Source organism: Garra rufa, chromosome 1 (assembly GCF_049309525.1).
Source record: "Garra rufa chromosome 1, GarRuf1.0, whole genome shotgun sequence".
In the NCBI taxonomy this organism is placed as follows: Eukaryota; Metazoa; Chordata; class Actinopteri; order Cypriniformes; family Cyprinidae; genus Garra; species Garra rufa.
This window is the reverse complement of record NC_133361.1, coordinates 87,560,244-87,577,743: the sequence shown is the minus strand read 5'-3', so window position 1 is coordinate 87,577,743 and position 17,500 is coordinate 87,560,244. Positions and strand designations below refer to the sequence as shown.

The following is a 17,500-nucleotide window of genomic DNA, read 5'->3' as shown; positions in this document are numbered from 1 at the left end:
ATCGGGCGCTCTCAGCGCGGTATGGCCATAAGCGAGGGCTGCTCCAAAAAGTGGGCTATTTAAAGATCAGCCTCCGTAAAAGCCAGCATATTATATAAATAGTGAAGAAAAGGCAAAAGCTTACAGCACCTGGTATTCCCAGGCGGTCTCCCATCCAAGTACTAACCAGGCCCGACGCTGCTTAGCTTCCGAGATCAGACGAGATCGGGCGCTCTCAGCGCGGTATGGCCATAAGCGAGGGCTGCTTCAAAAAGTGGGCTATTTAAAGATCAGCCTCCGTAAAAGCCAGCATATTATATAAATAGTGAAGAAAAGGCAAAAGCTTACAGCACCTGGTATTCCCAGGCGGTCTCCCATCCAAGTACTAACCAGGCCCGACGCTGCTTAGCTTCCGAGATTTTTTTTTTTTTTTTTTTTTTTTTTTTTTTTTTTTTTTTTTTTTCTTTATTTAAAAAAACATATTACATCACAAAAAGTACAAAATACATTTCACATTTTTTACATATGCAGATATGTACATTAATTCATTCATATTTCTGCCATTTCCATTGCAAACTATTTTCTGAATACTCTACCAATGTGTTTCCTTTTACAAACGTTTCAATAAAATCATCCTCTCTGTCACTCATTAGAAAATATTTCCATATTAAATTCACAGAGTTTTCCATTTTGTTTTTAAACAAAACCCATACATCAACTTTCCTTTTTTCATATTTTGATACATTTCTTCTTAGCCATATTACATTCTTTGCAATTGTTGTCAATAAAGTAAAGACATTCACATTACAACCTTTACCATTGTACCCAAATAAAACCATTTTTTCCCAAGCATTTTGTGTCATATTCTCATTATATTTTTCTTTCAGCATGGATTTTACAATTTTTTTCATTCTTCCCATAAAATCATCCAATTCTTCACAATAAAAAAATAGATGTAATAGACCTTCATCACTTTTCATGCATACCTTACACCTTGCATCTTTTTCTATCCCAATTTTACACAACCTCATTTCTGTTAAAATACCATTATGTCTTAATAAGAAATTAAAATCTTCTAAAATTGGATCCATATATTTCATTCCCACATTTTTCCAAATATCTATTTCATCTACATCATATCTTTCTTTCCAATAGCTGTTTGCCACAGGTTTAGCAAAAGCCCTTTCCCTAAAAACCAAATAAAAATCTTTTACTTTACATTCAAAAAAACACTTATTTTCACCATTTGTCTTTTTTAAATATAGCTCAGGCATGCCTTCATTCTCATCCTTTTCATTTTTTTCAATCCTTTCCACCCATCCTGTTGGTATTGCTTTCTTTAATTCATCGAACTGTTTTATCAGTGTTCCTTTTGTCACATTCCTTTCTATTTCAAAAATTGCATCCATAATTGCTTGTACTGGAAGATAACCATTTATTACTTCATATAAAATGTCTTTGACTTGTCTTACTCCTCCATCCCACCATTTCTTATAGTAAATTACATTCCCTTCATTTGTAACATTCGAGTTTAAAAACAGAGGTTGTTCTAACAGTTGCATTCTTCCTTTTGGTAAAATTAATACTTTATCTAAGAAAGATGACCAGGTTTCTAAAACTTCTTTATAAAAATTTGGTAGACCCATTAACATATATTTTTTTGTCTTCATCCACAGTGCGTTCCATCCCATGCTAAAATTACTAAATTTCTTTAAAAAATATTCCATTACATTTTTCCACATTGCCTTTCTCTTAACATCCATAAACCTTTTCACCAATTTAACTCTTAATGTTTTCATTCTTAACATTGGATCTAATAGCCCTAGTCCTCCTACATCAGTTCCACCAATAAGCGTATCATATGCAATTTTTGCTCTTCCCTTTCCCCATAAAAAATTTAAAACACTTTCTTTTATTCTTTTAAAAAACTCATAAGGCAATGGAGTTACACTCAGCACATACCAAATCTTAGAAAGCATTAAAGCATTTATCACTAATACCTTTCCCTTTAATGTTAAATTTCTTAATTTCCAAAATCTCAATCTTTGTTCCATTCCTTTTAATGCTCCCTCCCAATTAAAAACATCAGCTTTATTAAAATCCATACCCATCCAAATTCCTAAAAGTTTTATATGTTCTCCTTCTTCTTTAAAATGCATGTGCTGAGGTAATGTTTCCACATTCCCAATTCTCATACACAAGCTCTTTTCAATATTGACCTTAGCTCCAGACCCTTTACAATATTTCTCCACAATCCCCATTGCCTTAACAACACTTTGAATGTCTTCAACCAACAATGTTGTGTCATCTGCGTATTGGTAGATTGGCTCCTGTATATTACTTCCCTCTATTCTAATACCCTTTATCTCTGTATCTGCTTTTATTGCTAATCCCAAAGGTTCTGCTACTAGTGAATAAAGTAAAGCAGATAAAGGACATCCTTGCCTTATAGACCTTGTTAGTTGAAAACATTCTGATAAAAACCCATTGCATTTAATACACGTAAAAATATTAGAATAAAAGATCATAATCCACTTTCTAAAATTTTTCCCAAATCCAAATTCTTTGATAACATTTAGTAAATATCCATGCTCCACTCTATCAAAGGCTTTTTCTAAATCCAAACTTATTAAATATCCCTTCTTATTTTTTTCCTTCATATAAAACATTGTGTCTCTTATACTTTGAACAATATCTAGAATATCTTTATTTTGTATTCCATATGCCTGGGTAGTACTTATGATTTTAGGTAAAACTGTCCTTAATCTATTTGCTAACACCTTTGCTAAAATTTTGAAATCTGTATTTAGCATTGTTAAAGGCCTGTAATTCTTAAGATCATTAGGATTTCCTCTTTTTTTATAAATCATTTTAATCATTCCTATCTTCATTCTTTCACTTAACTCCTCTTTTTTAAAAATCTCATCATATACTTCTTTTAAAATTGGGACTAATATTTCTCTAAAATTCTTATAAAACTCGTTTGTTAACCCATCTATACCTGGGCTCTTTCCCAACGTTAACTGCTTTATTGCTGTGTCAATTTCCTCTTCTGTTATCTCATCATCACATAAAACCTTATCTTCCGTAGAGACCTTTACTTTTATTTGATTTAAAAAGAAATCTTCTTCTATTTTATCAACCCCTTGTCTCTTAAACATGTCTTCATAAAAATTCTTAATTACCAATAAAATCTCTTTTGTTCCTTGCTTTATGTCTCCATTTTTATCTAACACCTCCTTCATTAAATCTGCTCTTTGTCTATTTTTTTCTAAATCAAAAAAAAATTTTGTGCATCTTTCCCCCTCCACAACATATTTTGCTTTACTTCTAATGATCGCCCCCTTACATTTTTCATCTTCAATTTCCCTTAATTTTTCTCGTAAAATTAAGATTTTACCTATGTCTTCTTCATTTAGATTTTGCTCCTGTCTTTTTTCTTCTTTATCTATCTCTTTTCTTATCTCAGTTTCCTTTCTGATGTTAGCTTTTTTTAACAATTTACAAAATTGTATTGATAAACTCTTTATATCCAATTTCACGTTATCCCACCATATTCTTTTCTCTTCTGCGTAAATCTTATTTAATTTACTAACTTCTAATAGTTGTTTAATTCTTTCTTTGTAAGATTCTTCTTTTAAAATTGTTGCATTTAAGACCCACACCCCTGATCCTCTCTCCACTCTTACACAATCTAAAGTCATACATAAAAGAAAATGATCACTATACCCTACTTCCTTATAAAATACATTTTGGATATTTCCCTCCATTTCCTCCTTACATAAAACGTAATCAATTCTACTTTGTTTTATCTTATTCATTACCACTTGCACTCTTGAAAATTTTCTCTTTTTCCTATTTCTTTCCCGCCATATATCTATTAGATTACATTCCTTCATTATTTTCACCAATTCCTCTCTCCCTTTGTCTGTCTTAAAAACCATTTCACTTGCCAAATCCAATTCTGTAAAGACAGTATTGAAATCACCCATTAAAATAACATTCTGCCATGTTTTTAAATTAATATTCACTTTTTTAAAAAAATCTACTTTTCCCTTTTCTTCATTTGGTGCATGAATATTATAGATAATAAAAAACTCTTTTCCTTTTTCTATTTTCACCGCCATACTTTTTCCCACTCCATCATCCAATATTACTTGTTCTTTTTCACATACTCCTCTTTTAATTAGAACTGCAACCCCACAACCTACTTTATCATTTCCATTATTAAAATATATATTTCCATCCCATTTTGTTTCAAACCTTTTAACACTTTCATTTTTCCAATTTGTTTCCTGCAACACAATGACATCGGTATTTTTACATAAAACCTTCATCTTTTCAAATTTCTCAATATTCAGCAAACCCCTAGCATTCCATGACACAATTTTTAAAAACATAAAAAAACATACATTGAAAAATAAATCACAAAAACCAAACATTTTTTTTCTATTCTCCCTCCTCCTCCTCCATTAATGCTTGAAATCTATTTTCCCATAAAGTTTTTTCTTTACTCTGTTCTTTTTTTTTCTCAAGTCTCTTCTTCTTAGCAACTTCTAGATTTGGTATTACCTTAGTGATCCGTCTTCTTATAGTCTCTCTTCTATCCATTCTGAAGTCCATTTTCTCCCCTTCTTTCTTCTCCTCAGTTCTCTCTTTCTTTTCTTCCTCGTTACCTTTTGCATGTTGTTCCTCCATTTCTTCCAGTGCTCCTTGTGATATATTCAATGGTGTCCATATTCCTTCGTCCATTGCTGCTTCTTGTCCATCCTCTTCCATCTCCTGATTCTTCTCATTGGTCTTTTTATTCCCTTCATTTTCTTTTGCAGTCTCTCCAGCATTTCCAAGTTCCGTCTCTTCCACCATTTGCCCACCCACATCTTCCAAATCTGTATTTTGCGTTCCATCCAAATCTGCTATCCAACACTCACATCTTGCCATCACTTTTCTGCACTCCGGGCACTTCACCGCATCACAGTCCCTTGCGAAATGCCCCTGTTCATCGCACTGATAGCACTTGAACTCTGGGCAGTTTTTGAACACGTGTCCAGGATTCATGCACAATCGACAGGTTTTAACCTGCCGATCATGCATAATCCGGAAGTACTGCGATCCTTCCTCCGTGTCAAATTTTGTGCTGTATGGCAAGGATATGACTTCTTTTGGGAATTTCACCCTTAGGTACCTTGTACCGTCTGCTATATCGGTGCCCGGATACATTCTTCTTTTGATTTCAGATGCAGGTGTCACTCCCCAATTATGTAATTTTTCCAAAATATCAGAATCAGCAATGTAGGCGGGCAAATGTATGAAAGAAACAACATACTCTCTTGTTTGTAATTTCCTTATCTCACACAGTTTTCCTTTTATCATCAAAAAATCCTCCAAGTCCTCGCATACATCCGTATTCGTCAGTGTGATTTCATACTCCTTTCCATGTCTGGGTCTCACTGCCAGTATCTTCCCCCCTCCAACTTTTCCGTTCACTGCTTTAATTATATCTTCAGCCCTTGCATCTCTCAGTTCTGTCAAATCCACTATCACTGTAGCCTCTTTCGAGTAAATCCTCTTATTATAATCCATACGTAGATGTCCAACTTGTTGTCCTTTATCCATTCCTTTGTTCAGTAACTCTCGTCTTTCTCCTGTCATATCCGTACCGTTAGCTGGTAATCCATCCATTGTAAAAAGTGCGTGAAGAGAAAAAAAAAAACTACTCCCCAGACAGCAAACTGCTGCTGGGAAGTGTGAAAACTAACAAAAACTCACTCAAAAATAAAAAATCTTAATTAACAAAACCCACTAAACAAAACAAAAAATAAGGTGAGCCTCTCTCACCAACTGCTTCCTAATGCTGCCACGTCACTTCCTGAACTGCTCAGTAGCGCCCTCAGGTAAAACACGTCTTTCTAAAAGCCAGCATATTATATAAATATTGAAGAAAAGGCAAAAGCTTACAGCACCTGGTATTCCCTGGCGGTCTCCCATCCAAGTGTAACAATCGGCCTTATCAGCCGAGTTACAAGACTAAAATGGGGTCAGATTTAACTGTGAGAGATGACTGGTGGTTAAAAGAATGACACATAAAAGAAGATTGGTTTAAATAGATTTGGTGTATTTACAAGGTTCACATAAAAGACTTTAAAACAACACGATAAAACTAGGTAAACTCTGTTAAAAGAATACAGTTCATTTGTCCATACCCTAAAACAGTCCAAGAATCCCAGTGTGTTGATAAGTCCAATGTGAGTGTCCACCAGTGCCTGTACAATCCACAGAAAGTGTAATCCAAAGTTTGCAGGTGGTGAATGGAAAGGTGAGCTCTAAAATTAGCAAACTCCTTAATCCAACAGTTTGGTGACTGTCCTTTGTTTGTCATGCTGCTCTCTTATACAGTTGTACTTCCTGCTTCCTGTCATGTGTCTAGTCACATGGCAGGCCAACCATCCATTTATTTAAGACACACACACACTTAAAATGTTAAGAGCAATAAAATGGCCTAAAAAAACATGTAAAACACTTAACACTCTATAATACATTTAAATGATTGTAATAAATAGAGCGGTAAAACACGTCTTTCTAAAAGCCAGCATATTATATAAATAGTGAAGAAAAGGCAAAAGCTTACAGCACCTGGTATTCCCAGGCGGTCTCCCATCCAAGTACTAACCAGGCCCGACGCTGCTTAGCTTCCGAGATCAGACGAGATCGAGCGCTCTCAGCGCGGTATGGCCATAAGCGAGGGCTGCTCCAAAAAGTGGGCTATTTAAAGATCAGCCTCCGTAAAAGCCAGCATATTATATAAATAGTGAAGAAAAGGCAAAAGCTTACAGCACCTGGTATTCCCAGGCGGTCTCCCATAAAAGTGTAACAATCGGCCTTATCAGCCGAGTTACAAGACTAAAATGGGGTCAGATTTAACTGTGAGAGATGACTAGTGGTTAAAAGAATGAGACATAAAAGAAAATTGGTTTAAATAGATTTGGTGTATTTACAAGGTTCACATAAAAGACTTTAAAACAACACGATAAAACTAGGTAAACTCTGTTAAAAGAATACAGTTCATTTGTCCATACCCTAAAAACAGGTAAACTCTGTTAAAAGAATACAGTTCATTTGTCCATACCCTAAAAACAGTCCAAGAACCCCAGTGTGTTGATAAGTCCAATGTGAGTGTCCACCAGTGTATATACAATCCACAGAAAGTGTAATCCAAAGTTTGCAGGTGGTGAATGGAAAGGTGAGCTCTAAAATTAGCAACTCCTCAATCCAACAGTTTGGTGACTGTCCTTTGTTTGTCATGCTGCTCTCTTATACAGTTGTACTTCCTGCTTCCTGTCATGTGTCTAGTCACATGACAGGCCAACCATCCATTTATTAAAGACACATACACTTAAAATGTTAAGAGTAATAAAATGGCCTAAAAAACATGTAAAACACTTAAAACTCTATAATACATGTAAATGATTGTAATAAATAGAGCGGTAAAACACGTCTTTCTAAAAGCCAGCATATTATATAAATAGTGAAGAAAAGGCAAAAGCTTACAGCACCTGGTATTCCCAGGCGGTCTCCCATCCAAGTACTAACCAGGCCCGACGCTGCTTAGCTTCTGAGATCAGACGAGATCGGGCGCTCTCAGCGCGGTATGGCCATAAGCGGGGGCTGCTCCAAAAAGTGGGCTATTTAAAGATCAGCCTCCGTAAAAGCCAGCATATTATATAAATAGTGAAGAAAAGGCAAAAGCTTACAGCACCTGGTATTCCCAGGCGGTCTCCCATCCAAGTACTAACCAGGCCCGACGCTGCTTAGCTTCCGAGATCAGACGAGATCGGGCGCTCTCAGCGCGGTATGTCCATAAGCGAGGGCTGCTTCAAAAAGTGGGCTATTTAAAGATCAGCCTCCGTAAAAGCCAGCATATTATATAAATAGTGAAGAAAAGGCAAAAGCTTACAGCACCTGGTATTCCCAGGCGGTCTCCCATAAAAGTGTAACAATCGGCCTTATCAGCCGAGTTACAAGACTAAAATGGGGTCAGATTTAACTGTGAGAGATGACTAGTGGTTAAAAGAATGAGACATAAAAGAAAATTGGTTTAAATAGATTTGGTGTATTTACAAGGTTCACATAAAAGACTTTAAAACAACACGATAAAACTAGGTAAACTCTGTTAAAAGAATACAGTTCATTTGTCCATACCCTAAAAACAGGTAAACTCTGTTAAAAGAATACAGTTCATTTGTCCATACCCTAAAAACAGTCCAAGAACCCCAGTGTGTTGATAAGTCCAATGTGAGTGTCCACCAGTGTATATACAATCCACAGAAAGTGTAATCCAAAGTTTGCAGGTGAGGAATGGAAAGGTGAGCTCTAAAATTAGCAACTCCTCAATCCAACAGTTTGGTGACTGTCCTTTGTTTGTCATGCTGCTCTCTTATACAGTTGTACTTCCTGCTTCCTGTCATGTGTCTAGTCACATGACAGGCCAACCATCCATTTATTAAAGACACATACACTTAAAATGTTAAGAGTAATAAAATGGCCTAAAAAACATGTAAAACACTTAAAACTCTATAATACATGTAAATGATTGTAATAAATAGAGCGGTAAAACACGTCTTTCTAAAAGCCAGCATATTATATAAATAGTGAAGAAAAGGCAAAAGCTTACAGCACCTGGTATTCCCAGGCGGTCTCCCATCCAAGTACTAACCAGGCCCGACGCTGCTTAGCTTCCGAGATCAGACGAGATCGAGCTCTCTCAGCGCGGTATGGCCATAAGCGAGGGCTGCTCCAAAAAGTGGGCTATTTAAAGATCAGCCTCCGTAAAAGCCAGCATATTATATAAATAGTGAAGAAAAGGCAAAAGCTTACAGCACCTGGTATTCCCAGGCGGTCTCCCATAAAAGTGTAACAATCGGCCTTATCAGCCGAGTTACAAGACTAAAATGGGGTCAGATTTAACTGTGAGAGATGACTAGTGGTTAAAAGAATGAGACATAAAAGAAAATTGGTTTAAATAGATTTGGTGTATTTACAAGGTTCACATAAAAGACTTTAAAACAACACGATAAAACTAGGTAAACTCTGTTAAAAGAATACAGTTCATTTGTCCATACCCTAAAAACAGGTAAACTCTGTTAAAAGAATACAGTTCATTTGTCCATACCCTAAAAACAGTCCAAGAACCCCAGTGTGTTGATAAGTCCAATGTGAGTGTCCACCAGTGTATATACAATCCACAGAAAGTGTAATCCAAAGTTTGCAGGTGGTGAATGGAAAGGTGAGCTCTAAAATTAGCAACTCCTCAATCCAACAGTTTGGTGACTGTCCTTTGTTTGTCATGCTGCTCTCTTATACAGTTGTACTTCCTGCTTCCTGTCATGTGTCTAGTCACATGACAGGCCAACCATCCATTTATTAAAGACACATACACTTAAAATGTTAAGAGTAATAAAATGGCCTAAAAAACATGTAAAACACTTAAAACTCTATAATACATTTAAATGATTGTAATAAATAGAGCGGTAAAACACGTCTTTCTAAAAGCCAGCATATTATATAAATAGTGAAGAAAAGTCAAAAGCTTACAGCACCTGGTATTCCCAGGCGGTCTCCCATCCAAGTACTAACCAGGCCCGACGCTGCTTAGCTTCCGAGATCAGACGAGATCGGGCGCTCTCAGCGCGGTATGGCCATAAGCGAGGGCTGCTCCAAAAAGTGGGCTATTTAAAGATCAGCCTCCGTAAAAGCCAGCATATTATATAAATAGTGAAGAAAAGGCAAAAGCTTACAGCACCTGGTATTCCCAGGCGGTCTCCCATCCAAGTACTAACCAGGCCCGACGCTGCTTAGCTTCCGAGATCAGACGAGATCGGGCGCTCTCAGCGCGGTATGTCCATAAGCGAGGGCTGCTTCAAAAAGTGGGCTATTTAAAGATCAGCCTCCGTAAAAGCCAGCATATTATATAAATAGTGAAGAAAAGGCAAAAGCTTACAGCACCTGGTATTCCCAGGCGGTCTCCCATAAAAGTGTAACAATCGGCCTTATCAGCCGAGTTACAAGACTAAAATGGGGTCAGATTTAACTGTGAGAGATGACTAGTGGTTAAAAGAATGAGACATAAAAGAAAATTGGTTTAAATAGATTTGGTGTATTTACAAGGTTCACATAAAAGACTTTAAAACAACACGATAAAACTAGGTAAACTCTGTTAAAAGAATACAGTTCATTTGTCCATACCCTAAAAACAGGTAAACTCTGTTAAAAGAATACAGTTCATTTGTCCATACCCTAAAAACAGTCCAAGAACCCCAGTGTGTTGATAAGTCCAATGTGAGTGTCCACCAGTGTATATACAATCCACAGAAAGTGTAATCCAAAGTTTGCAGGTGAGGAATGGAAAGGTGAGCTCTAAAATTAGCAACTCCTCAATCCAACAGTTTGGTGACTGTCCTTTGTTTGTCATGCTGCTCTCTTATACAGTTGTACTTCCTGCTTCCTGTCATGTGTCTAGTCACATGACAGGCCAACCATCCATTTATTAAAGACACATACACTTAAAATGTTAAGAGTAATAAAATGGCCTAAAAAACATGTAAAACACTTAAAACTCTATAATACATGTAAATGATTGTAATAAATAGAGCGGTAAAACACGTCTTTCTAAAAGCCAGCATATTATATAAATAGTGAAGAAAAGGCAAAAGCTTACAGCACCTGGTATTCCCAGGCGGTCTCCCATCCAAGTACTAACCTGGCCCGACGCTGCTTAGCTTCCGAGATCAGACGAGATCGGGCGCTCTCAGCGCGGTATGGCCATAAGCGAGGGCTGCTCCAAAAAGTGGGCTATTTAAAGATCAGCCTCCGTAAAAGCCAGCATATTATATAAATAGTGAAGAAAAGGCAAAAGCTTACAGCACCTGGTATTCCCAGGCGGTCTCCCATCCAAGTACTAACTAGGCCCGACGCTGCTTAGCTTCCGAGATCAGACGAGATCGGGCGCTCTCAGCGCGGTATGGCCATAAGCGAGGGCTGCTCCAAAAAGTGGGCTATTTAAAGATCAGCCTCCGTAAAAGCCAGCATATTATATAAATAGTGAAGAAAAGGCAAAAGCTTACAGCACCTGGTATTCCCAGGCGGTCTCCCATAAAAGTGTAACAATCGGCCTTATCAGCCGAGTTACAAGACTAAAATGGGGTCAGATTTAACTGTGAGAGATGACTAGTGGTTAAAAGAATGAGACATAAAAGAAAATTGGTTTAAATAGATTTGGTGTATTTACAAGGTTCACATAAAAGACTTTAAAACAACACGATAAAACTAGGTAAACTCTGTTAAAAGAATACAGTTCATTTGTCCATACCCTAAAAACAGGTAAACTCTGTTAAAAGAATACAGTTAATTTGTCCATACCCTAAAAACAGTCCAAGAACCCCAGTGTGTTGATAAGTCCAATGTGAGTGTCCACCAGTGTATATACAATCCACAGAAAGTGTAATCCAAAGTTTGCAGGTGGTGAATGGAAAGGTGAGCTCTAAAATTAGCAACTCCTCAATCCAACAGTTTGGTGACTGTCCTTTGTTTGTCATGCTGCTCTCTTATACAGTTGTACTTCCTGCTTCCTGTCATGTGTCTAGTCACATGACAGGCCAACCATCCATTTATTAAAGACACATACACTTAAAATGTTAAGAGTAATAAAATGGCCTAAAAAACATGTAAAACACTTAAAACTCTATAATACATGTAAATGATTGTAATAAATAGAGCGGTAAAACACGTCTTTCTAAAAGCCAGCATATTATATAAATAGTGAAGAAAAGGCAAAAGCTTACAGCACCTGGTATTCCCAGGCGGTCTCCCATCCAAGTACTAACCAGGCCCGACGCTGCTTAGCTTCCGAGATCAGACGAGATCGGGCGCTCTCAGCGCGGTATGGCCATAAGCGAGGGCTGCTCCAAAAAGTGGGCTATTTAAAGATCAGCCTCCGTAAAAGCCAGCATATTATATAAATAGTGAAGAAAAGGCAAAAGCTTACAGCACCTGGTATTCCCAGGCGGTCTCCCATAAAAGTGTAACAATCGGCCTTATCAGCCGAGTTACAAGACTAAAATGGGGTCAGATTTAACTGTGAGAGATGACTAGTGGTTAAAAGAATGAGACATAAAAGAAAATTGGTTTAAATAGATTTGGTGTATTTACAAGGTTCACATAAAAGACTTTAAAACAACACGATAAAACTAGGTAAACTCTGTTAAAAGAATACAGTTCATTTGTCCATACCCTAAAAACAGGTAAACTCTGTTAAAAGAATACAGTTCATTTGTCCATACCCTAAAAACAGTCCAAGAACCCCAGTGTGTTGATAAGTCCAATGTGAGTGTCCACCAGTGTATATACAATCCACAGAAAGTGTAATCCAAAGTTTGCAGGTGAGGAATGGAAAGGTGAGCTCTAAAATTAGCAACTCCTCAATCCAACAGTTTGGTGACTGTCCTTTGTTTGTCATGCTGCTCTCTTATACAGTTGTACTTCCTGCTTCCTGTCATGTGTCTAGTCACATGACAGGCCAACCATCCATTTATTAAAGACACATACACTTAAAATGTTAAGAGTAATAAAATGGCCTAAAAAACATGTAAAACACTTAAAACTCTATAATACATGTAAATGATTGTAATAAATAGAGCGGTAAAACACGTCTTTCTAAAAGCCAGCATATTATATAAATAGTGAAGAAAAGGCAAAAGCTTACAGCACCTGGTATTCCCAGGCGGTCTCCCATCCAAGTACTAACCAGGCCCGACGCTGCTTAGCTTCCGAGATCAGACGAGATCGAGCTCTCTCAGCGCGGTATGGCCATAAGCGAGGGCTGCTCCAAAAAGTGGGCTATTTAAAGATCAGCCTCCGTAAAAGCCAGCATATTATATAAATAGTGAAGAAAAGGCAAAAGCTTACAGCACCTGGTATTCCCAGGCGGTCTCCCATAAAAGTGTAACAATCGGCCTTATCAGCCGAGTTACAAGACTAAAATGGGGTCAGATTTAACTGTGAGAGATGACTAGTGGTTAAAAGAATGAGACATAAAAGAAAATTGGTTTAAATAGATTTGGTGTATTTACAAGGTTCACATAAAAGACTTTAAAACAACACGATAAAACTAGGTAAACTCTGTTAAAAGAATACAGTTCATTTGTCCATACCCTAAAAACAGGTAAACTCTGTTAAAAGAATACAGTTCATTTGTCCATACCCTAAAAACAGTCCAAGAACCCCAGTGTGTTGATAAGTCCAATGTGAGTGTCCACCAGTGTATATACAATCCACAGAAAGTGTAATCCAAAGTTTGCAGGTGGTGAATGGAAAGGTGAGCTCTAAAATTAGCAACTCCTCAATCCAACAGTTTGGTGACTGTCCTTTGTTTGTCATGCTGCTCTCTTATACAGTTGTACTTCCTGCTTCCTGTCATGTGTCTAGTCACATGACAGGCCAACCATCCATTTATTAAAGACACATACACTTAAAATGTTAAGAGTAATAAAATGGCCTAAAAAACATGTAAAACACTTAAAACTCTATAATACATTTAAATGATTGTAATAAATAGAGCGGTAAAACACGTCTTTCTAAAAGCCAGCATATTATATAAATAGTGAAGAAAAGTCAAAAGCTTACAGCACCTGGTATTCCCAGGCGGTCTCCCATCCAAGTACTAACCAGGCCCGACGCTGCTTAGCTTCCGAGATCAGACGAGATCGGGCGCTCTCAGCGCGGTATGGCCATAAGCGAGGGCTGCTCCAAAAAGTAGGCTATTTAAAGATCAGCCTCCGTAAAAGCCAGCATATTATATAAATAGTGAAGAAAAGGCAAAAGCTTACAGCACCTGGGGCCTCATTTATAAAACTTTCTTACGCACTGATTTGATCTTAGAGTGTTCGTACGATCAACTCCACGTCAAAGTACAGATTTATAAAAAACGTCTTTGACGTGGAAAAGTACTTATCTCCACGTCAGATTCCAGCTTGGCGTACGACCGTTTCCTTGTGGTAATGCCTGGTATTGCAGATAGTTCAGCCTCACTATAATTTGATTTCTTGCACTCCTTTTTACTTGCCATTGTCACAGAGTTTTTGCTTTAGGAATGAGCTCATTTTATATGTTAATTAATTAAGCAGAGGCGTTTCGACGGTGGAACATTCAGCTGCACACAATTCCACGATCATTTGTGATTTATAACCGAATGACTGGCGTACGCATGGATTTCGTGGTACGTTCGTTTCTCTGAATCGCTCTTACGATCAAATCAGAAAAGTTCTTAGATAAAATCAAGAATGGTTTCTACGCAAGTCTTTATAAATGAGGCCCCTGGTATTCCCAGGCGGTCTCCCATAAAAGTGTAACAATCGGCCTTATCAGCCGAGTTACAAGACTAAAATGGGGTCAGATTTAACTGTGAGAGATGACTAGTGGTTAAAAGAATGAGACATAAAAGAAAATTGGTTTAAATAGATTTGGTGTATTTACAAGGTTCACATAAAAGACTTTAAAACAACACGATAAAACTAGGTAAACTCTGTTAAAAGAATACAGTTCATTTGTCCATACCCTAAAAACAGGTAAACTCTGTTAAAAGAATACAGTGCATTTGTCCATACCCTAAAAACAGTCCAAGAACCCCAGTGTGTTGATAAGTCCAATGTGAGTGTCCACCAGTGTATATACAATCCACAGAAAGTGTAATCCAAAGTTTGCAGGTGGTGAATGGAAAGGTGAGCTCTAAAATTAGCAACTCCTCAATCCAACAGTTTGGTGACTGTCCTTTGTTTGTCATGCTGCTCTCTTATACAGTTGTACTTCCTGCTTCCTGTCATGTGTCTAGTCACATGACAGGCCAACCATCCATTTATTAAAGACACATACACTTAAAATGTTAAGAGTAATAAAATGGCCTAAAAAAACATGTAAAACACTTAAAACTCTATAATACATGTAAATGATTGTAATAAATAGAGCGGTAAAACACGTCTTTCTAAAAGCCAGCATATTATATAAATAGTGAAGAAAAGGCAAAAGCTTACAGCACCTGGTATTCCCAGGCGGTCTCCCATCCAAGTACTAACCTGGCCCGACGCTGCTTAGCTTCCGAGATCAGACGAGATCGGGCGCTCTCAGCGCGGTATGGCCATAAGCGAGGGCTGCTCCAAAAAGTGGGCTATTTAAAGATCAGCCTCCGTAAAAGCCAGCATATTATATAAATAGTGAAGAAAAGGCAAAAGCTTACAGCACCTGGTATTCCCAGGCGGTCTCCCATCCAAATACTAACTAGGCCCGACGCTGCTTAGCTTCCGAGATCAGACGAGATCGGGCGCTCTCAGCGCGGTATGGCCATAAGCGAGGGCTGCTCCAAAAAGTGGGCTATTTAAAGATCAGCCTCCGTAAAAGCCAGCATATTATATAAATAGTGAAGAAAAGGCAAAAGCTTACAGCACCTGGTATTCCCAGGCGGTCTCCCATAAAAGTGTAACAATCGGCCTTATCAGCCGAGTTACAAGACTAAAATGGGGTCAGATTTAACTGTGAGAGATGACTAGTGGTTAAAAGAATGAGACATAAAAGAAAATTGGTTTAAATAGATTTGGTGTATTTACAAGGTTCACATAAAAGACTTTAAAACAACACGATAAAACTAGGTAAACTCTGTTAAAAGAATACAGTTCATTTGTCCATACCCTAAAAACAGGTAAACTCTGTTAAAAGAATACAGTTAATTTGTCCATACCCTAAAAACAGTCCAAGAACCCCAGTGTGTTGATAAGTCCAATGTGAGTGTCCACCAGTGTATATACAATCCACAGAAAGTGTAATCCAAAGTTTGCAGGTGGTGAATGGAAAGGTGAGCTCTAAAATTAGCAACTCCTCAATCCAACAGTTTGGTGACTGTCCTTTGTTTGTCATGCTGCTCTCTTATACAGTTGTACTTCCTGCTTCCTGTCATGTGTCTAGTCACATGACAGGCCAACCATCCATTTATTAAAGACACATACACTTAAAATGTTAAGAGTAATAAAATGGCCTAAAAAACATGTAAAACACTTAAAACTCTATAATACATGTAAATGATTGTAATAAATAGAGCGGTAAAACACGTCTTTCTAAAAGCCAGCATATTATATAAATAGTGAAGAAAAGGCAAAAGCTTACAGCACCTGGTATTCCCAGGCGGTCTCCCATCCAAGTACTAACCAGGCCCGACGCTGCTTAGCTTCCGAGATCAGACGAGATCGGGCGCTCTCAGCGCGGTATGGCCATAAGCGAGGGCTGCTCCAAAAAGTGGGCTATTTAAAGATCAGCCTCCGTAAAAGCCAGCATATTATATAAATAGTGAAGAAAAGGCAAAAGCTTACAGCACCTGGTATTCCCAGGCGGTCTCCCATCCAAGTACTAACCAGGCCCGACGCTGCTTAGCTTCCGAGATCAGACGAGATCGAGCGCTCTCAGCGCGGTATGGCCATAAGCGAGGGCTGCTCCAAAAAGTGGGCTATTTAAAGATCAGCCTCCGTAAAAGCCAGCATATTATATAAATAGTGAAGAAAAGGCAAAAGCTTACAGCACCTGGTATTCCCAGGCGGTCTCCCATAAAAGTGTAACAATCGGCCTTATCAGCCGAGTTACAAGACTAAAATGGGGTCAGATTTAACTGTGAGAGATGACTAGTGGTTAAAAGAATGAGACATAAAAGAAAATTGGTTTAAATAGATTTGGTGTATTTACAAGGTTCACATAAAAGACTTTAAAACAACACGATAAAACTAGGTAAACTCTGTTAAAAGAATACAGTTCATTTGTCCATACCCTAAAAACAGGTAAACTCTGTTAAAAGAATACAGTTCATTTGTCCATACCCTAAAAACAGTCCAAGAACCCCAGTGTGTTGATAAGTCCAATGTGAGTGTCCACCAGTGTATATACAATCCACAGAAAGTGTAATCCAAAGTTTGCAGGTGGTGAATGGAAAGGTGAGCTCTAAAATTAGCAACTCCTCAATCCAACAGTTTGGTGACTGTCCTTTGTTTGTCATGCTGCTCTCTTATACAGTTGTACTTCCTGCTTCCTGTCATGTGTCTAGTCACATGACAGGCCAACCATCCATTTATTAAAGACACATACACTTAAAATGTTAAGAGTAATAAAATGGCCTAAAAAACATGTAAAACACTTAAAACTCTATAATACATTTAAATGATTGTAATAAATAGAGCGGTAAAACACGTCTTTCTAAAAGCCAGCATATTATATAAATAGTGAAGAAAAGTCAAAAGCTTACAGCACCTGGTATTCCCAGGCGGTCTCCCATCCAAGTACTAACCAGGCCCGACGCTGCTTAGCTTCCGAGATCAGACGAGATCGGGCGCTCTCAGCGCGGTATGGCCATAAGCGAGGGCTGCTCCAAAAAGTAGGCTATTTAAAGATCAGCCTCCGTAAAAGCCAGCATATTATATAAATAGTGAAGAAAAGGCAA

At 37.8% G+C, this 17,500-nt stretch overlaps 18 non-coding genes across 18 annotated transcripts in view; all 18 read right to left on the bottom strand.

The window, feature by feature from the left end:
- Positions 1-33, bottom strand: part of LOC141317397 (5S ribosomal RNA) — a 119-nt gene extending 86 nt beyond the window's left edge. Inside the window, exon 1 of the ribosomal RNA XR_012351797.1 lies at positions 1-33. This exon is cut by the window's left edge and continues 86 nt beyond it. This is a non-coding gene — a ribosomal RNA (5S ribosomal RNA).
- An 84-nt stretch (positions 34-117) lies between these two features.
- On the bottom strand, positions 118-236 carry LOC141318266 (5S ribosomal RNA). Its single transcript, XR_012352592.1, has one exon. It is a non-coding gene; the product is annotated as a 5S ribosomal RNA (ribosomal RNA).
- Positions 237-6,600: 6,364 nt separating this feature from the next.
- LOC141297742 (5S ribosomal RNA) lies at positions 6,601-6,719 on the bottom strand. Its single transcript, XR_012341448.1, has one exon. It is a non-coding gene; the product is annotated as a 5S ribosomal RNA (ribosomal RNA).
- Positions 6,720-7,520: 801 nt separating this feature from the next.
- LOC141317389 (5S ribosomal RNA) lies at positions 7,521-7,639 on the bottom strand. Its single transcript, XR_012351795.1, has one exon. It is a non-coding gene; the product is annotated as a 5S ribosomal RNA (ribosomal RNA).
- Positions 7,640-7,723: 84 nt separating this feature from the next.
- LOC141317508 (5S ribosomal RNA) lies at positions 7,724-7,842 on the bottom strand. The gene has a single exon (XR_012351883.1). It is a non-coding gene; the product is annotated as a 5S ribosomal RNA (ribosomal RNA).
- An 801-nt stretch (positions 7,843-8,643) lies between these two features.
- On the bottom strand, positions 8,644-8,762 carry LOC141318374 (5S ribosomal RNA). Its single transcript, XR_012352694.1, has one exon. It is a non-coding gene; the product is annotated as a 5S ribosomal RNA (ribosomal RNA).
- An 801-nt stretch (positions 8,763-9,563) lies between these two features.
- Positions 9,564-9,682, bottom strand: LOC141318255 (5S ribosomal RNA). Its single transcript, XR_012352581.1, has one exon. It is a non-coding gene; the product is annotated as a 5S ribosomal RNA (ribosomal RNA).
- An 84-nt stretch (positions 9,683-9,766) lies between these two features.
- On the bottom strand, positions 9,767-9,885 carry LOC141317507 (5S ribosomal RNA). The gene has a single exon (XR_012351882.1). It is a non-coding gene; the product is annotated as a 5S ribosomal RNA (ribosomal RNA).
- Positions 9,886-10,686: 801 nt separating this feature from the next.
- On the bottom strand, positions 10,687-10,805 carry LOC141296370 (5S ribosomal RNA). Its single transcript, XR_012341242.1, has one exon. It is a non-coding gene; the product is annotated as a 5S ribosomal RNA (ribosomal RNA).
- Positions 10,806-10,889: 84 nt separating this feature from the next.
- On the bottom strand, positions 10,890-11,008 carry LOC141316006 (5S ribosomal RNA). The gene has a single exon (XR_012351183.1). It is a non-coding gene; the product is annotated as a 5S ribosomal RNA (ribosomal RNA).
- An 801-nt stretch (positions 11,009-11,809) lies between these two features.
- Positions 11,810-11,928, bottom strand: LOC141318242 (5S ribosomal RNA). Its single transcript, XR_012352570.1, has one exon. It is a non-coding gene; the product is annotated as a 5S ribosomal RNA (ribosomal RNA).
- An 801-nt stretch (positions 11,929-12,729) lies between these two features.
- LOC141318373 (5S ribosomal RNA) lies at positions 12,730-12,848 on the bottom strand. Its single transcript, XR_012352693.1, has one exon. It is a non-coding gene; the product is annotated as a 5S ribosomal RNA (ribosomal RNA).
- Positions 12,849-13,649: 801 nt separating this feature from the next.
- On the bottom strand, positions 13,650-13,768 carry LOC141318231 (5S ribosomal RNA). The gene has a single exon (XR_012352559.1). It is a non-coding gene; the product is annotated as a 5S ribosomal RNA (ribosomal RNA).
- A 1,284-nt stretch (positions 13,769-15,052) lies between these two features.
- LOC141296289 (5S ribosomal RNA) lies at positions 15,053-15,171 on the bottom strand. The gene has a single exon (XR_012341221.1). It is a non-coding gene; the product is annotated as a 5S ribosomal RNA (ribosomal RNA).
- An 84-nt stretch (positions 15,172-15,255) lies between these two features.
- LOC141318587 (5S ribosomal RNA) lies at positions 15,256-15,374 on the bottom strand. The gene has a single exon (XR_012352894.1). It is a non-coding gene; the product is annotated as a 5S ribosomal RNA (ribosomal RNA).
- An 801-nt stretch (positions 15,375-16,175) lies between these two features.
- LOC141318219 (5S ribosomal RNA) lies at positions 16,176-16,294 on the bottom strand. Its single transcript, XR_012352548.1, has one exon. It is a non-coding gene; the product is annotated as a 5S ribosomal RNA (ribosomal RNA).
- Positions 16,295-16,378: 84 nt separating this feature from the next.
- Positions 16,379-16,497, bottom strand: LOC141297734 (5S ribosomal RNA). The gene has a single exon (XR_012341446.1). It is a non-coding gene; the product is annotated as a 5S ribosomal RNA (ribosomal RNA).
- Positions 16,498-17,298: 801 nt separating this feature from the next.
- On the bottom strand, positions 17,299-17,417 carry LOC141318206 (5S ribosomal RNA). Its single transcript, XR_012352536.1, has one exon. It is a non-coding gene; the product is annotated as a 5S ribosomal RNA (ribosomal RNA).
- Between the last annotated feature and the right edge of the window lie 83 nt (positions 17,418-17,500).